The sequence below is a fragment of the Coptis chinensis genome, chromosome 3 (assembly GCF_015680905.1).
Source record: "Coptis chinensis isolate HL-2020 chromosome 3, ASM1568090v1, whole genome shotgun sequence".
NCBI classification, from domain to species: Eukaryota; Viridiplantae; Streptophyta; class Magnoliopsida; order Ranunculales; family Ranunculaceae; genus Coptis; species Coptis chinensis.
Genome location: NC_141458.1, coordinates 93,042,346 through 93,057,082, shown reverse-complemented (window position 1 = coordinate 93,057,082; position 14,737 = coordinate 93,042,346). Strand labels below are relative to the sequence as shown.

Sequence of the window (14,737 nt, the reverse complement as noted above, 5' to 3'; positions counted from 1 at the left end):
GGTTTATCCTTTTTACCCTATCTCTTTCTAATCTTTATAATTTTTATTTTATTTTTTTATTATTAATATTAATCATATATTATAAAAATAATAAATAGAAATAGCCGGGTGTTATACACCACCAGAGCAAGCAGAAGTGCATCCTCCTGAGACACCAGCAGATGGGGCAAGGAGGTCAAACAAAGAGAGACTAACTTCAACCAGGTATCCACCACATACGTACGTACTACTATCGGATGGTGGAAAACCTATGTACTATCAAGAGGCATTTGAAGGTACAGACAAAGAGAAGTGATTAAAGCTCATGCATGACGAGATGGATTCTTTGCATAAGAATCACATTTATGAGTTAGTTGAGAAACTGCAAGGACGAAAAATTCTAAAGAATAAGTGGATATACAAAGTCAAGTATGAGGAGAACAATCCTCACCCAAGGCACAAAGCTCGCCTTATTGTGAAGGGATTCGGTCAAAGAAAAGAGATTGACTTTAATGAGATTTTCTCTCCTGTAGTAAAGATGACTTCTATCCGGGTGGTATTGGGTATGACCGCAAGTATGAACTTAAAGGTTGAGCAGCTAGATATTAAGACAATTTTTCTTCATGAAGACCTTGAAGAAGATGTCTACATGGACCAGCCAAAGGGGTTTGAGGTCAAAAGTAAGGAACACCTAGTATGCAAGCTGATAAAAAGTTTGTATGGATTGAAGCAGGCACCGAAGAAGTGGTACATAAAGTTTTATTCCTTTATGGCGAAGCAAGGATACAAAAAGTCTGCTTCCAATCATTGTGTGTTTGTTCAGAGATTTCCAGATGGGGATTTCATAGTGCTATTGCTAGGGTTGTCAATGGATCGTTTTGGGTCGGGTTTTGGAAAATTCGAACCCGAACCAATAAAAAAATTGAGAACCCGATACCAAACCGAACCGATAATATTATGTTTAATCCGAAACTAAACCGAACTGATAAGATATATTGCAAACCGAACCCGAACCGACCCGAACCGAAAACTATAAAATCAATTAAATTTTAAATTAAATTAATTAATTTTAACCACACAATTGATAAACATATACAAAATTAATCATAAATATTACTAAAATGCTATCTTATCGGTTTGGGTTCATATCGGTTCGGTGGAGGACAAACCCAAACCAAACCAATATCTTATCGGTTCGGTTTTTGGTCGGTAGAGGGCAAACTAAATTATCAAAACCCAAACTGTTTTTTATCATTTTGGTTTGGATTGGTTATTGGGTTATCGAAACCCATTGACAGCCCTAGCTATTGCTGTATGTGGATGATTTGTTGATAGTTGGCCCAAACATCAACAAGATATCCAAACTGAAGAAATACTTGAGTAAGTCCTTTGAGATAAAGGATTTGGGTTAAGCAAAGCAGATACTTGGGATCTGATGATCACTTCGTGTGAAAAGAGTGGGAAGTTGTGGCTTTCTTAAGAAAGCTACATTGAGAAGGTGTTGAAGAGATTCAATATGGATCAAGCGAAGCCAGTCAGTTGTCCGCTTGGTGGCCAGCTCCGCATGAGCAAAGAGATGTGTCCAAAGGGTGAGCATGAGCAAAGTTAGATGGAAGAGATTCCTTATGCATCCGCAGTGGGTAGCTTGATGTACGCAATGGTGTGTACAAGACCGGATATTGCTTTCGCCGTTGGTGTTGTAAGTCGTTTTCTATCAAATCCGGGGAAGGAGCATTGGGAAGGTGTTAAGTGGATATTGAGATATCTTAAAGGCATTTCCAAATCGTGTTTGTGCTTTAGTGGAAGTAAGCCCTTACTTGAAGGCTACACCGATCTGGGACATGGCGGTGATATTATTTCGATGAAGTTTACCTCCTATTATCGGTTACTTTTGCGATTCTGCGGAGGAAGCGGTTTCTTGGCAATCAAAGTTGCAAAAGTGTGTTGCCCTCTTCACTACTGAAGCCGAAGTATATTGCGCCCATCGAGTGTTGCAAAGAGATGCTATGGATGAAGAGGTTCTTCGACGAACTAGGGCTAAATCGAAAACGGTTTTTGTAGTTAAATGTGATGGTCGAGGCGCCATCCATTTGAGTAAGAATCCGAGTTTTATTCTAGATCAAAGAACACGTTTATCATTAGATTAGAAAAGTATTCAAGACAAGCATTTGTATATCGAGATCCATTACAAGAACGGGTAAGATATGATGACCAAAGTCTTACCGAAAGGTAAGTTTGACATTTTTGTGCTCTGCATTTGGAATGGTAGCGGACTCTCCTCTGATTGATTTGGAAATTGCATGGAGGTATCCCCCTTCACTATTCGGTTGGGAGAGATTGTTGGAGTTATCCATCACATAAGGAGAGGAAAGAAATTCAATTTCAGCTTGTGTGGAGAAGACAGAGTGTGCCCCGCGCCCTCCACAAGCCTTTTTGGAGCGCACCCTGCGCTCAAGCTCCTAGACATCGTCCAAGGCAAAAGCGCACCCCGCGCCCTTGATAACACAATTCCGAGCGCGCCTTGTGCCCATGCCTATTTTGGCAGAATTCTATTTTTACGGAACCACGAGTTTTTTATATGTTTGGGTTTTTGGCAAAACCAAACACACGAGAGGCAGCACAAAAGTTAGAGAAAATCCAATCTTTAAAGCTATCAAGATTAAGAGATAACTTTTACAGAGAGACAATCCTGTAAAGAGATAAGAGTGATCTAGTAAGGGGAGAGACTGAAATGAGAGATTATAATCTTTCTTCCCACTTTATAAAGGACTAGTTCTTGTGAAAGTAGGCACCATTGGCCGAACCATGATATATCTTTGTGTTGTGGTATGCGTTTAATTCTGCTTTACATTATTATCTGTTGTTAATAATTGTTTAGCGAGTTGGGCATGTTATGATAAGTTGTAGTTGATATTTAGAATTTGTCTGAAGTTGAATTGTGTTCAAATACAAATTATCTATGTAGTGGAGGAATCGATTGATATTGGTATAAATCCCAATACAAAAGACAAAGAGAAAACAAGACCAATGCGAATTCGGTGGCTTAAAGATGCATTGGTTCCATTCAGTGTTCCAGCTTGGTCACAGTTTTCCATAAGAGTTATGACAACACGATTGCAAATCTGAATACCACACAAATATGTAGTGATTTGGATTGAACTCGTTTGAACCACCTGACCTCCTAAAGGAATTTGTACTGGGTGTGATGTTGGTAAGTATGCTCATTACAAATTTAGAAACTGATGACGCTTTCCACTAGAGAAAACTTGAAAATAAAACAGAGTCGGGTAGGCGAGTGCAAACACCTTCAGCCATGTCTCAATAAGCCACTTCCCGTCTTCCTCACATTCAATTGATTCAAACCAGGGCTTGTCATGGTCAAATTGAAAGAGAGTCATATTCTCAGCTAAGGCCTGCTCAAAAAATTCTGCAAAGAGCTCAGTTTGTTCTAGAGATAATAACATCAAACTAACGAAGAAAACAGTAGAGAAGTAGAGAACTTATCCAACAACAGCGTCCAACATTTTCGTTTATAACCCGTTTCAATCATTTGATAAGATTTCGTCAAACCTATAGTAAATAGAAAAGACACTCAGATTATGCTATGAGAAATCACATCCTCATTAGCTCATTCAGTAGGTGCCTACACATGAACTAAAATGGTTCTGGTGATTACTAATGGAAACCATCATATCACTCTTCAATGAAAAGCAAGCATTCTTTTGCACTTAATAGAGCAACAGGACGACTCAAAAATAGATATCGATGACCATCCCTCCTTTAAATCTGACTTTCAAAACTTCATTCCACACCGCAATAACTAACCTTATACCACACCGCAATATTTAGAAGACATAAACATGACAGAATTAGTTCCGAACGATACAAAGAACAGTACCCTTCGGCCAAGTTAGGTTGGTCAGGACGCAAAGCCACCATTTTGGCAAGTTGGTCAGGTAGCAGCTATCTTGTTGTTGTACTGATTTCTTATCTGATAAATTCCTAGTAGTTGGCACAACCCCAGATTGCATGTTCTCCAAATAGGCGAGGCTATGGAAATGAGAGAACTTGGAGTTAAATAACCGTTCTTGCGATTTAGACTTCAGTAGTTCAGTGGGGATATTGCATGCTGGTTTAAGTTATCCCAATCAAATAAGAAATCTGTTGTGAATATAACACTGCGGAAACAACGTTATCCACACAAATAGATCAATCCTACACAAAGATCGATCTTTCTTACTAGACAATACTTCAACACCCGCAAAGTACTATCCCAACGCTTCTCATTAACAATTTAACAAGCATATAAAATAAAACAATTAATACAAAAGAGAACCAACCACAAGACAAGGATATATCGTGGTTCGGCAATTAGTTTACGTCCACATTGGCGAAATCCAAGCTTTATTAGATGTCCAGAGTAACAGATTAAAAGAGCTCTCAATTCACTCATAAAGAATGAACATTCAACTCACTAAAAATTTCTCTCTTACAATCTCTCTCTTTCTTTCTTTTTTTTTAGATTAGATTTCTACAAAAAAAAACCTATATTTATATTATTTCAGAAAACTTCCGAAAAAATCAAAATTCGTGCTGAAATAAGGTGGAGCGTAGGTCGCGCCCTCGACCAGGCAAAGTTGAGCGCAGGTCGCGCCTAAATCACTGGAGGTCGCCAAAGCAAGAGCGCGGGTCGCACCTTGCCCAGGTGTAACTAGAGCGCGGGTTGCGCCCTTCACACCAGAATGAGAAAACATCGTTTTTCTCTACAGAATCCGAAGTATCATGCGTGATAGTCCATTTTTTTCTCCATGTCTTCGTAAGTCCAGATTGTATAACACTCGTATTCAAAACAATTACATTCACAAAGGAAATATAAGAGAAATAAAGATCCTTCTAACTCCTTTAAACTTAATGCGTAACCAAAATCAAACATGCAATAGCTTGGCAGTATAATTTCTACAATCTTCTCACTTGTTAGTTATGTCCATTGAAAGAATTATATATTTTCTGACACTTGTAACTTGTAAGGGAAGAAACCCAATATACTCTTCCGCTGCACACAGATACAGTAGACACGCATATATCCTCACCACAGCTTTCAGGCAGAATCAACTTCCTCCATGAAGCTGTATTCATGAAAGAACCACCTAGAGTCAACACTGAGAGCCTACCATAACGATCACCTTCATCCTTTTTATGCCAAACAAAAATCTTATATTGTTGTTGTGTGATGATTTTTCCTAATTTAGAAACACAAATATTTTGTTGATGATCAAAAAACAATGAGAAGTAGTATTGGATTAAGAAGAAAAAGAAGAGATGTAGAAGATGATGAGTTGAACCACCACTACACCATATCTGTTGAAAAAATACACTTTTGGGTGTCGTATGGTGACCCATTTTTTTTGCAGCCGTTTTTCTACAACACTTGACATGTGTCATTTTTTATTTTTTTATTTTTTTCATTTTTTTTTTAAAAAACAAGCCGAATCAAGGCCAAAAAAGCCCCTAGCCCAAAATCTACTAAATCATGGCATAATAAAGCCTACTACATACATACAAAGCCCAGGTCAATTGAGCCCAATTCTTCCTTAGCTAGCCCAAAATCTCTATAGAAGCCCAAATCAGAACAAAGCCTACATACAGAGAATGTCGAGAATGCCCAGTACATACCCATTCAATTGGATCAATTTCTATCCTAACACAAAATCTCTGTAGAAAGCCACATACTATAACAAAGCCACATACAGAGATAAGATAAAACAAGATGATTCAGATATTCTGCCAATTCAACTAGAAAATAAACATGATGTTTTATATTCTGACAAAAATCTACTAAATCATGGCCAAAAGAAGCTCAACACATAATTCAACATATAAGAAAGGGCTTTATATTCTGACAAAAATCTACTAAATCATGTGTCGGTTGACGCATTTTCAATACCATTGCAAGCATAACTACGATCCGGGATAGGCAAAACACTTCTACCCAAAGGAGGCTTTTGCAACTCCATGTCCTGCCTTTTTGAACATTTAAAATCCTGCAGAAACAAGGGGGGGAAATCAAAACAAGACACACAACCATCTGCATCAGAATCACATAATGTATAGTGCAAATATAGATACGTTGTTTAATATCCAATGCATCAAAAAACAAAACATATTATTGGCAACAAAGGTCCACAGCGTGTATCTCTTAAGGTAACAAAAAACATGAAATCTCAACTAAACAAAACTATTTAAGGTCACAGTATTCGGAGATTTCTAAGTCTTAAGGAGATTTCTAACTATTATTTCAACTAAACAAAACTATACCTGAGATTATGTGGATCAGATGTGCCACAGGTATCTGAGACGAAAATGAATTTTCTCAAGGCGTACAGCAGACCAATTCCTAGTATATACAACACTATGTTGCAGGAGCTAATTGTTCAATAGCATTTAATGAGGTACAAGAAGACATACTATTATGATGCTGTATTTGCTCTTGGTTTTGTTACTATGTATGATAAGCTCATGGAAGGTTACACGAGTAACGAAGATAGAGAAGCTATTTTCAAAGCATATATTCAGGCATTGAAAGAGGATCTTGAGAAATACAGGTTTGTGGACCATTTTTTATCAGTCAAAGAGTCATTAATTTTGTAGATAAGAGGTTATTATCTAGTCATTTTATATACATTGAAGGTTGGTGTAGAAGTTTATATGATTCATTGACATCATTACGAGCATCTATGAGAACCATGATAAAGTGTATGGACTGTTGACATGCTGTTAATTTCAACTCTTCTCTAGAAGTCTAGATTAGTGAATATACTTCTTATATATAGGTTTTCAGTATATTAACATGTATCAGACAATGATGCATTAGTTGAAATGATCTAGATTGCTTATCTATAATGAAAAGCCTACATCAAAGAGATAATCACAATACCATGAGATCACCAAGATACACGAATTTCCAGCCCTTGAGACTTGCACGAACAGCCAGGTCCATGTCCTCCACTGTTGTCCGGTCCTTCCAACCTCCAGCCTCATTAATATTTTTTCGTAAATTTTAAGCATGTGATTTTATTTTAGTCATCGTGGAATTAATAAGTAATAGTAAAATTACAAAAATCACAGTTAAACTAATCGCCGAGTAATTGGTCTGTATGCCGAGAAGAATAGATATCTGCACTGATCCTTAAGATGAATGTAAAACACGTAAAACTCGATCTGAATGTGACAAGAAGTTAAATTGATACGTACCTAGAAACGCTCCAGTTCCTGCTGCAGTCTATATGCAAAATAGTTTGTATGTTTTCAGTATCTCCCGAAAGTAAATCTTAAACAAATGATGCTTCAGGGCCACTAACAGGCTCTTCAGCTGATTCAGAGATTGCTGCTATCTGAAATAGAAGAATATCAATTTCAATTTAAGTTACTATTAAAAGTGAAAACTGAGTATGGCATGGAAGACAGGATTGAGGTTCTTTTTAGTCATAGACTTTTTATTTCAATCTTGTTATAAGTAAAAAATCAGTCCATGGATTGCTGTTTATGCATAGTTTGTGTCTTTAGAACATACGCTAAGCATCAGTAACCCTAAGAAAGATGCTTGTGGTAAACATTGCATGTGTGTGGGAGAGAGGGGTGATTGTGGTGTCTATACTGATGCATGATCATTGTGAACTCTAAAACTTCAACATAAAGTTAGAATGGTTATGCTATACCAAAGCCACATAAAAGCAAATGTACAATGACAAATAAAGGAGTCGCTATACATTTTTCGAATTAAAAAAAGTGCTACAAAACACTCCATCAGGAATAAATCCAAGATAAAGAAAGTCCTTTGCTAAGCCGACAGAGTCACGGTTAACATAATGCACAGGCTGAAAGACATTAGATCACCACTGTTAAAAAATGGAGTAAAATAGAATATCATGCGTTAGAACAAAATTGAAGGAAGACAAGACAAATTCACAGAGATTTTTATACATAAATCTACAGATGAGGGCAATAACAAACTACGAAAAGGAAAAACAAACCAAATGGAGATCAACTGATTTGTGAGCTGAAAGATTTGGCATGAAAAGATAGTGCTTAGACCCACAGAGGAAACATTGTGCATAATTAATGCAGACATTATGTCTTCTCAGCCATAAAAGATTCTCTAACCTTTGAACACCTGGCCTAAGGATGCAGCCGCTACGGGTTCAAGGCTGATATCAGCAAATATTTGTGAAACCGGTTAACCCAATTGAGACTCAATAGACTTGATAGCGATATGGGTCGGAAATGGAGGTATTTGATCCTAGAACGGACAATTTAGTTCCAATTGCAAGCCAAGGGAAAGCCATCCAACAGAAGAAACTGCAGAATCTATTGCATATTTAAAACGTCTAAAGTAGCAAATTGGACAACATGACTATATACCTGTAACTTGGCAAGTTCATGGCAGTAAACAGCTAGTAATATATCCGGTCGAGTACTCAAAGCTTGCCCAAGCTATCAAACCAAAGAAAGTATATATTACCGAGATGAATCGAAGAATAACCTAACTATTCAACAAATTAACTTGTCATTCCTAATAAATTATATATATAGATAACTGAAACCTTCTAAATGGGTAGCAACAATGTTTAGTGAAGACCGAGGTAATTCAATTGTAAGTCAGGGAAGAGCCCTCTTTGACAGCCTTTCCTCCTTTCCCTGGATCCCTACTGTCTAGCATACTTGTTGTGCTTATCCACAATATAAGGAAACATTATAAGCTACCAAATACAGGGGGAGTGATCCTCATTAACTCCCACATTACTAGGCAATTTATCAAATAAATACTCCAATTTTACAAAGAAATACAAATGCCTTCTGTTAATGGAGTATGATAAAGATAATTCTCTGATTAAAAAAAATCAATAGATTACAAGTTACCAAACACAAAACTTTCACTTAATTTTTTTATTATTTAAAATAGATATTCCCCAAAGCTCCTATGTCAAGACACCAAACAAAAAAAATTCCCACTGCTAAACATCATCAATAATATTACAACATTACACAACATGATTGCCTAACAAGTAATACTCGGCAATATCATCACAATGTTGAATTTGGTAATTTTTAATTTCTAAACTTTTAATTATGCATCTAGGTTTCATTACCAAATGCAAAACCAGCTGACAAATCAATGAATCACTAATTTCGAACCTGATTACAATACTACTCTGTTTAACTAATTTTGAATCTGATTACATGTTTGAAGATTATATGAATTAATCATTGACGGATTAAAAACGTTAAAATCTAAACGAAATCGCTTAACCAGGATAGTTGAAACAAATAATTGAAATTACCTGAAGAGATTGTAGATTTGATAAAGATAGTGATTTGCTGAAGATAGCGATTTGAGGATCGATCAAATGTTATGAAGATTTTGAGAGCGAGGGTTTTTTCTTATTTTGGTGAGAGAGAACGAAAGAGTGAAGAAACAGGTTATTTTTTTGGGACCCTTTATCTATGGGTTGTGATAATGTGATCCGACGCTTAGGGGGAGTTCAACGACACATGGTGGGCATGCTCACAAAAGGACAAAACAAGAGCGTCAGTAGCCTTCTCTTTTCTTTTTAAATCTGGTGTAGTGCACGTTCTTTAATGGCTACCTACGTATCCTATCAATAGGAATCAAACTCAAAACGTAGTTCAACTATTCTATTTATAAGAATAGATGAGGTTTCCCAATTAGTGTTTAACTAGGAGACTGTCTCTTTTCAAGTCTCATCTTGACGAATAGATAAGGTTTCCCAATTAGTGTTTAACTAGAAGACTGTCTCTTGTTAAGTCTCATCTTGATTCTTCTAGAAGCCACATGTTTCCCAAGTCAAATAGGTCTCCTTTATTGACTTAAACAACAGAAAAACATGTTTAGGTTCGGAGTAGTAGTTAGAGCTCCGAGCCTAGCAGTTGAGTTCTGGATTTGGAGTTCATAGTTAGGAGTTGGTTATATGAATCTACTACTCCAACTAGTTCCAAAACCTACGAACCTGCTCCGAACCTAGTAGTGGAGTTTCGGATTTGGAGTTCATAGTTAGGAGTTGGTTATACGAACCTACTACTCCAACTAGTTCCAAAGCCCACGAACCTCCTCTTCTTGCCTCACTTCCGAACCTAGGAAGTGGGAGGATTTGGACTTGAAGTGTGTTCTGGTACTTTCTACCCACACCAAGACCATATCCGAGGCTTAAGAAGATGATGTCACGTGTTATATATATATATATATATATATATTTGCTAAAATATGCACACACAGTTGTATGGTATTATCTGAAAGACTTAAAGACGTCGACAATAATCATAAGTCAGCCTTGGTGTAGAAGGAAATCACTAGGAGTGATCAAATTAAAAGACCAATAAATTCTTACTTTCTTTTTTGTGCTAAGAAGTCGTATCTCTCAAAATAGGATATGTTTCAAGAGTCCTACATCCTGCCAAAGTAAAAAATATTTTTGACATCAATGACCATGGATTTTGAGGCCTTATAAGAAAAAAAAATAGTATTAAACATGCATTATCGGTATGATTACAAAATGAAACCTCAACAATGATGTTTTGCTTTGCTTCAGTGTCTCTTTTTAGCGGGTAATTTCTCGATTAGATCATGATAATGTCAATTCCTTCTCAATTAGACCACGCCCACACATTTTGACTGTTTTGCCCTTGCACATACTTCTAGACGAGAACCACGTGGACCAGCAAATTTTCTTTTGTCAATTCCATCGGTTCCCAACGTGATGTGATTTGTGTTAATTAGCAACCAAACGATTATGTTGAGATGAAAACTTAAAAATGAAGGGCCAAGATCAGTTTTGCCATTTTGGATCAAATCATACAATTTCATCTAGATACAACAAAGGACAAAATCATTTTCGCCATTTTTTACTGTATATTGTTGAAAGTGAAGTTTGATGGTTTAAATGATGAGAAAGATAATAGACATATTATAGTGCAAAATGTATCAACAAGTGCAAAATAAAACAAGGGTAAAACAAAACAACATAAGAACAGAGAACATAACTAACGAAAATTAAAACCTACACAACAAAATAAGACCAGACAAAATCAGTCTTCTTCATCATCATCGTCCTCGTCCTGCTCGTCATCAGCACCCCCATCATCGGCGTCCTCCTCGTCATCATCGTACTCCTCATCATTGTCCTTCTTCTTTTTCTTCATAGGAATATCTCCAACATAGTAGGGATCCTTAAGCCAATCGTCTTCTTCTTCTTCTTCTTCGTCTGTGTAATCGTCAGTAGAGTAGGTATCCCACTTGTCTGAGTTCTCTTCGTCGGAATAGTCGGTTGTAGGAGGGGTGTCATAATTTGGGATGGTTGGGATGGCTGGAGGTGGCATTAAAACTACTAAAATTAACATGAACAAATTATTTAGAGACATATTGTTATGTTGAAGGTATTTGCTTACCTTTTACAGAGAAGAGTATGGATGCGGTGAATGTAGTCTCCACAGTGTTAAATAGTAAAAAAATAATGGGAAAATCAATGGGTCGGTAGAAAATTTAATGGTTCATACTTATTTATAAATATAAACGTATATTGGAAGTGAAATAGTCTAAATGCAACTAATTATGTGAGTGAATTAAGTTTGACACATAAAATAACAGAAAAATATCGGAATAATGAATGAAATTTAATTGCTGATAAAGTAAGAAATAAAGTATGTGATAAAAGGTAAAAAGATAGTTTTACCTACGAATAAGCGATGAAACTCAAACGTAAGTAAAACTAGAACTAATTTCAGTTTAATTATCAAAGTTTTCTACTCTCGTTATCGTTCAATATAGTTGGAATAGAGAATTCATTCCACTCTTAGTTCTTTAGAATTCACGTTAACTAAGATTATCAGTTTATCAAAGTCGATGTGAATAACGATGGAAATTATACTAATCAAGATGCGATAATTCAAAATACGGAAATACTAAATGGGATGAATTCAAAATACGGAAATACTAAATTGACAATATGATAATGAATTAGGGGAATTTGATTCCACCTTGATTCGACTTAATAAACTAACGAAAAAATGTCATAATCCAAATTGAAATACTTTCGCATAACAATTGGGTGTTTCTAATCCCTAATTGTTTATGGTAATGTCTACCAACTAACAACTAGCACGTGAAGCAATCAAACACATTCTCATGGTGAACTAATTACTTTCTAGAATGGAATAGAATATTACGATCTATTCTACGCTAACAATAATCAAGTTTTATCAAGGCTTCTTCAAACCCCTCTAATGGAGGTTTTAGCCTTGAATCATCAACTATCATTTCTAAAACAAGAACAATCAAAACAAGTCATTATTGAATAACTAATTAACTTTCTTAATCTAATTTAACAATAGTCTAAGATTCAAAATGGATTACAACTGAAATTCAAACTAATCTAGAACTAAAATTATGAATACTAATTATCAATTTAAAACAACTAAATCTATGAATGCAAGATTGAATTTGAAATGAAGATTGAAATATAAACTAAGTATTTTATTCTAAGATTCAAAACTTGTTCTAACAACTAATAGAATTGACAACTAACTAGATTAATCTATATAAATTAATTTAATGAATTAAAACTAAGTATTTGGATCATTCACTAATTCAAACTAACTAGAAAAATGAATTGCTAAGTAAAAAACTAAGTTCAAAACTCCTCTCCCTGATCTAGATCTAACTATCCTTCAGAGCTAAGTCTTTGTTTGTTAAATGGAGGAGACCATATCCACAAAATCGTGCATGGGCTGAGGAGCCTGTTTTGGACCGGAAAATCGAGCCCAAAACCTAAGTACTTCAGTCCACAAAGGGCTTTTCAGCTGGATTTGACTTCAACAGCTTTTTCGTCCACTTCTGTTCCTCTGCCCATTGGAAAGTTCTTCCCGAGCCGGTCGTTTTGACGTAAGGTAGGCCCAATTTCGAGGTATAAGTCCAAAGATACGGCCTTCGGAGGTTCAACTAGCTTTTGTGTGCTATTTTTGCCCGTGTTGACTTTGACTTTTCAACTTTGACCGGCTTTAAAAAGGTTTTTTCTTCTTGAATCTTGACCTTTTATCATAGAACTTCTTAGCAACCAACCCAATGCCTGAAATGCATAAGAACACGATAACAGTACTAACTCTTACTTATTAATCACATAATTGGTCAAAAGCGATATTGTTAAAGGGGTTAAAACTACAGTTTTGGGCTCTTATCAGTATGTTTACCACAAGTCTATAGTGGTTGCATTGATAAGTACGTGTATTTTGGCGGGAAAGAAATTTGGACATGTTTCCCCAAAAATTATCGAAAATTTATTAAGGTTGTTGAGTGCCATGTGTCAATCATCTCAATATATATCGAAACCCAATTAATTACATGAATTGAGAGGGAAAGTTGCTATTTCAGATTAAATGCGAAATTATGAAAAAATAGTCAAATTCGAAAGCCTAATTGTTATTGCCTTTCATTCAAATTGTCCAAATTCGAAAGTTTAAGTTTACTTGTTAGAGTTATTTCCGGAGAGAAATGAGGAAGTTGAATTTGACTTGTCGAATGTCACTAGATAAAATGCACAAATTGTTCAATGCTTTTAGTGAGGAAGAAAAAGAGGATTTTCAGAAGTCTTGCTTTGGGAGTTTTATGCAAATCCAAAGAAATATGCACGCAACAACTACACTTGTTTGTGCCATTTCTGCTCACATAGTTGGTAGACTTTGTTACCGAATCGGTAAGAAAGATTTGGTGTTTAAAAAGCGATGTTGCTTTGATTATGGGTCTTAGTGTGAAACTTGTAGCAAACTCATTCTACACAATAGACGTGAATAAGAAATCATCTGATTTTCGTTCACGGTTTTTTAAAGGAACTACAGCTGGTGAGAAAGAAATATTAGCAGCTTTACAAATGGAAAAATCCAGTGGTAAGGATGATAAAACTAATATCTTTAGGCTCAATAGGTTGTATGTGTTGCTTCAAGTTGTTCTTCTTGGATCTACTAGGACTATAGATGGAAGGTTTATTGATCTTGCAGAGGATTTAGTTGCTTTTGATAAGTTTCCATGGGGCACTCCTTTGTTTGAGATGTTGGAGTACTGTCTAGATGATATTTATGAAAATGTTATAACACAAAGGGATTCATATGCAGTTTATGGTTGTGTGATATGCTTCGATGTTTGGGCATACCTTCACATCCTGTCTCTTGGGACTCATAGGGCAATGGAAGGTAGATTCCCAAGAATACTTGACTGGGAAAAGTTGCCTTCCAAGAACTTATGTCTCCAAACTTGGAAGAAAAAACTCCAGCCTTTGAAGGATAAGATTGTAGCTTTTGACACTTTAGATATTGGTAAAGATGAAATTAAAGAAGATGTAATCAAGGAGACTCTGCAGCAACAAGGCACCCAAAGTGTTACATCAGTTTTAGAGCCCTACAGTAGTAAAGTAAATGCTTGAGAGACATGCTGAATTGCTCAAAGGCTTTGTAAGTGTAAAACTCTACTCTATGTGTTGGACGATTTACTAATATGTTCCTCAAGTTGATATATCAACAATTCTGTAGTATTAATTGCCTTACATATTTAGTACTCATATGATATGCTGTATAACTTTGTATATCAGCAAATACAATTTATTTATATATATCTTTAAATGTTTAAATGTGGATATTACCTTTGCAATGCAGGTAAGTGAGGAGGTTATAGTGGCTAGGAAGGAGATCAAGAGTAAAA

The 14,737-nt window shown here is 35.9% G+C and overlaps 1 long non-coding RNA gene across 1 annotated transcript; it reads right to left on the bottom strand.

Moving 5' to 3' along the window:
* Positions 1 to 5,732: 5,732 nt before the first annotated feature.
* On the bottom strand, positions 5,733 to 9,482 carry LOC147511706 (uncharacterized). Its single transcript, XR_015219490.1, has 5 exons — positions 9,318 to 9,482; positions 8,398 to 8,469; positions 7,231 to 7,370; positions 6,914 to 7,153; positions 5,733 to 6,020 (listed from the first exon to the last, which is right to left on the bottom strand). It is a non-coding gene; the product is annotated as an uncharacterized LOC147511706 (long non-coding RNA).
* Between the last annotated feature and the right edge of the window lie 5,255 nt (positions 9,483 to 14,737).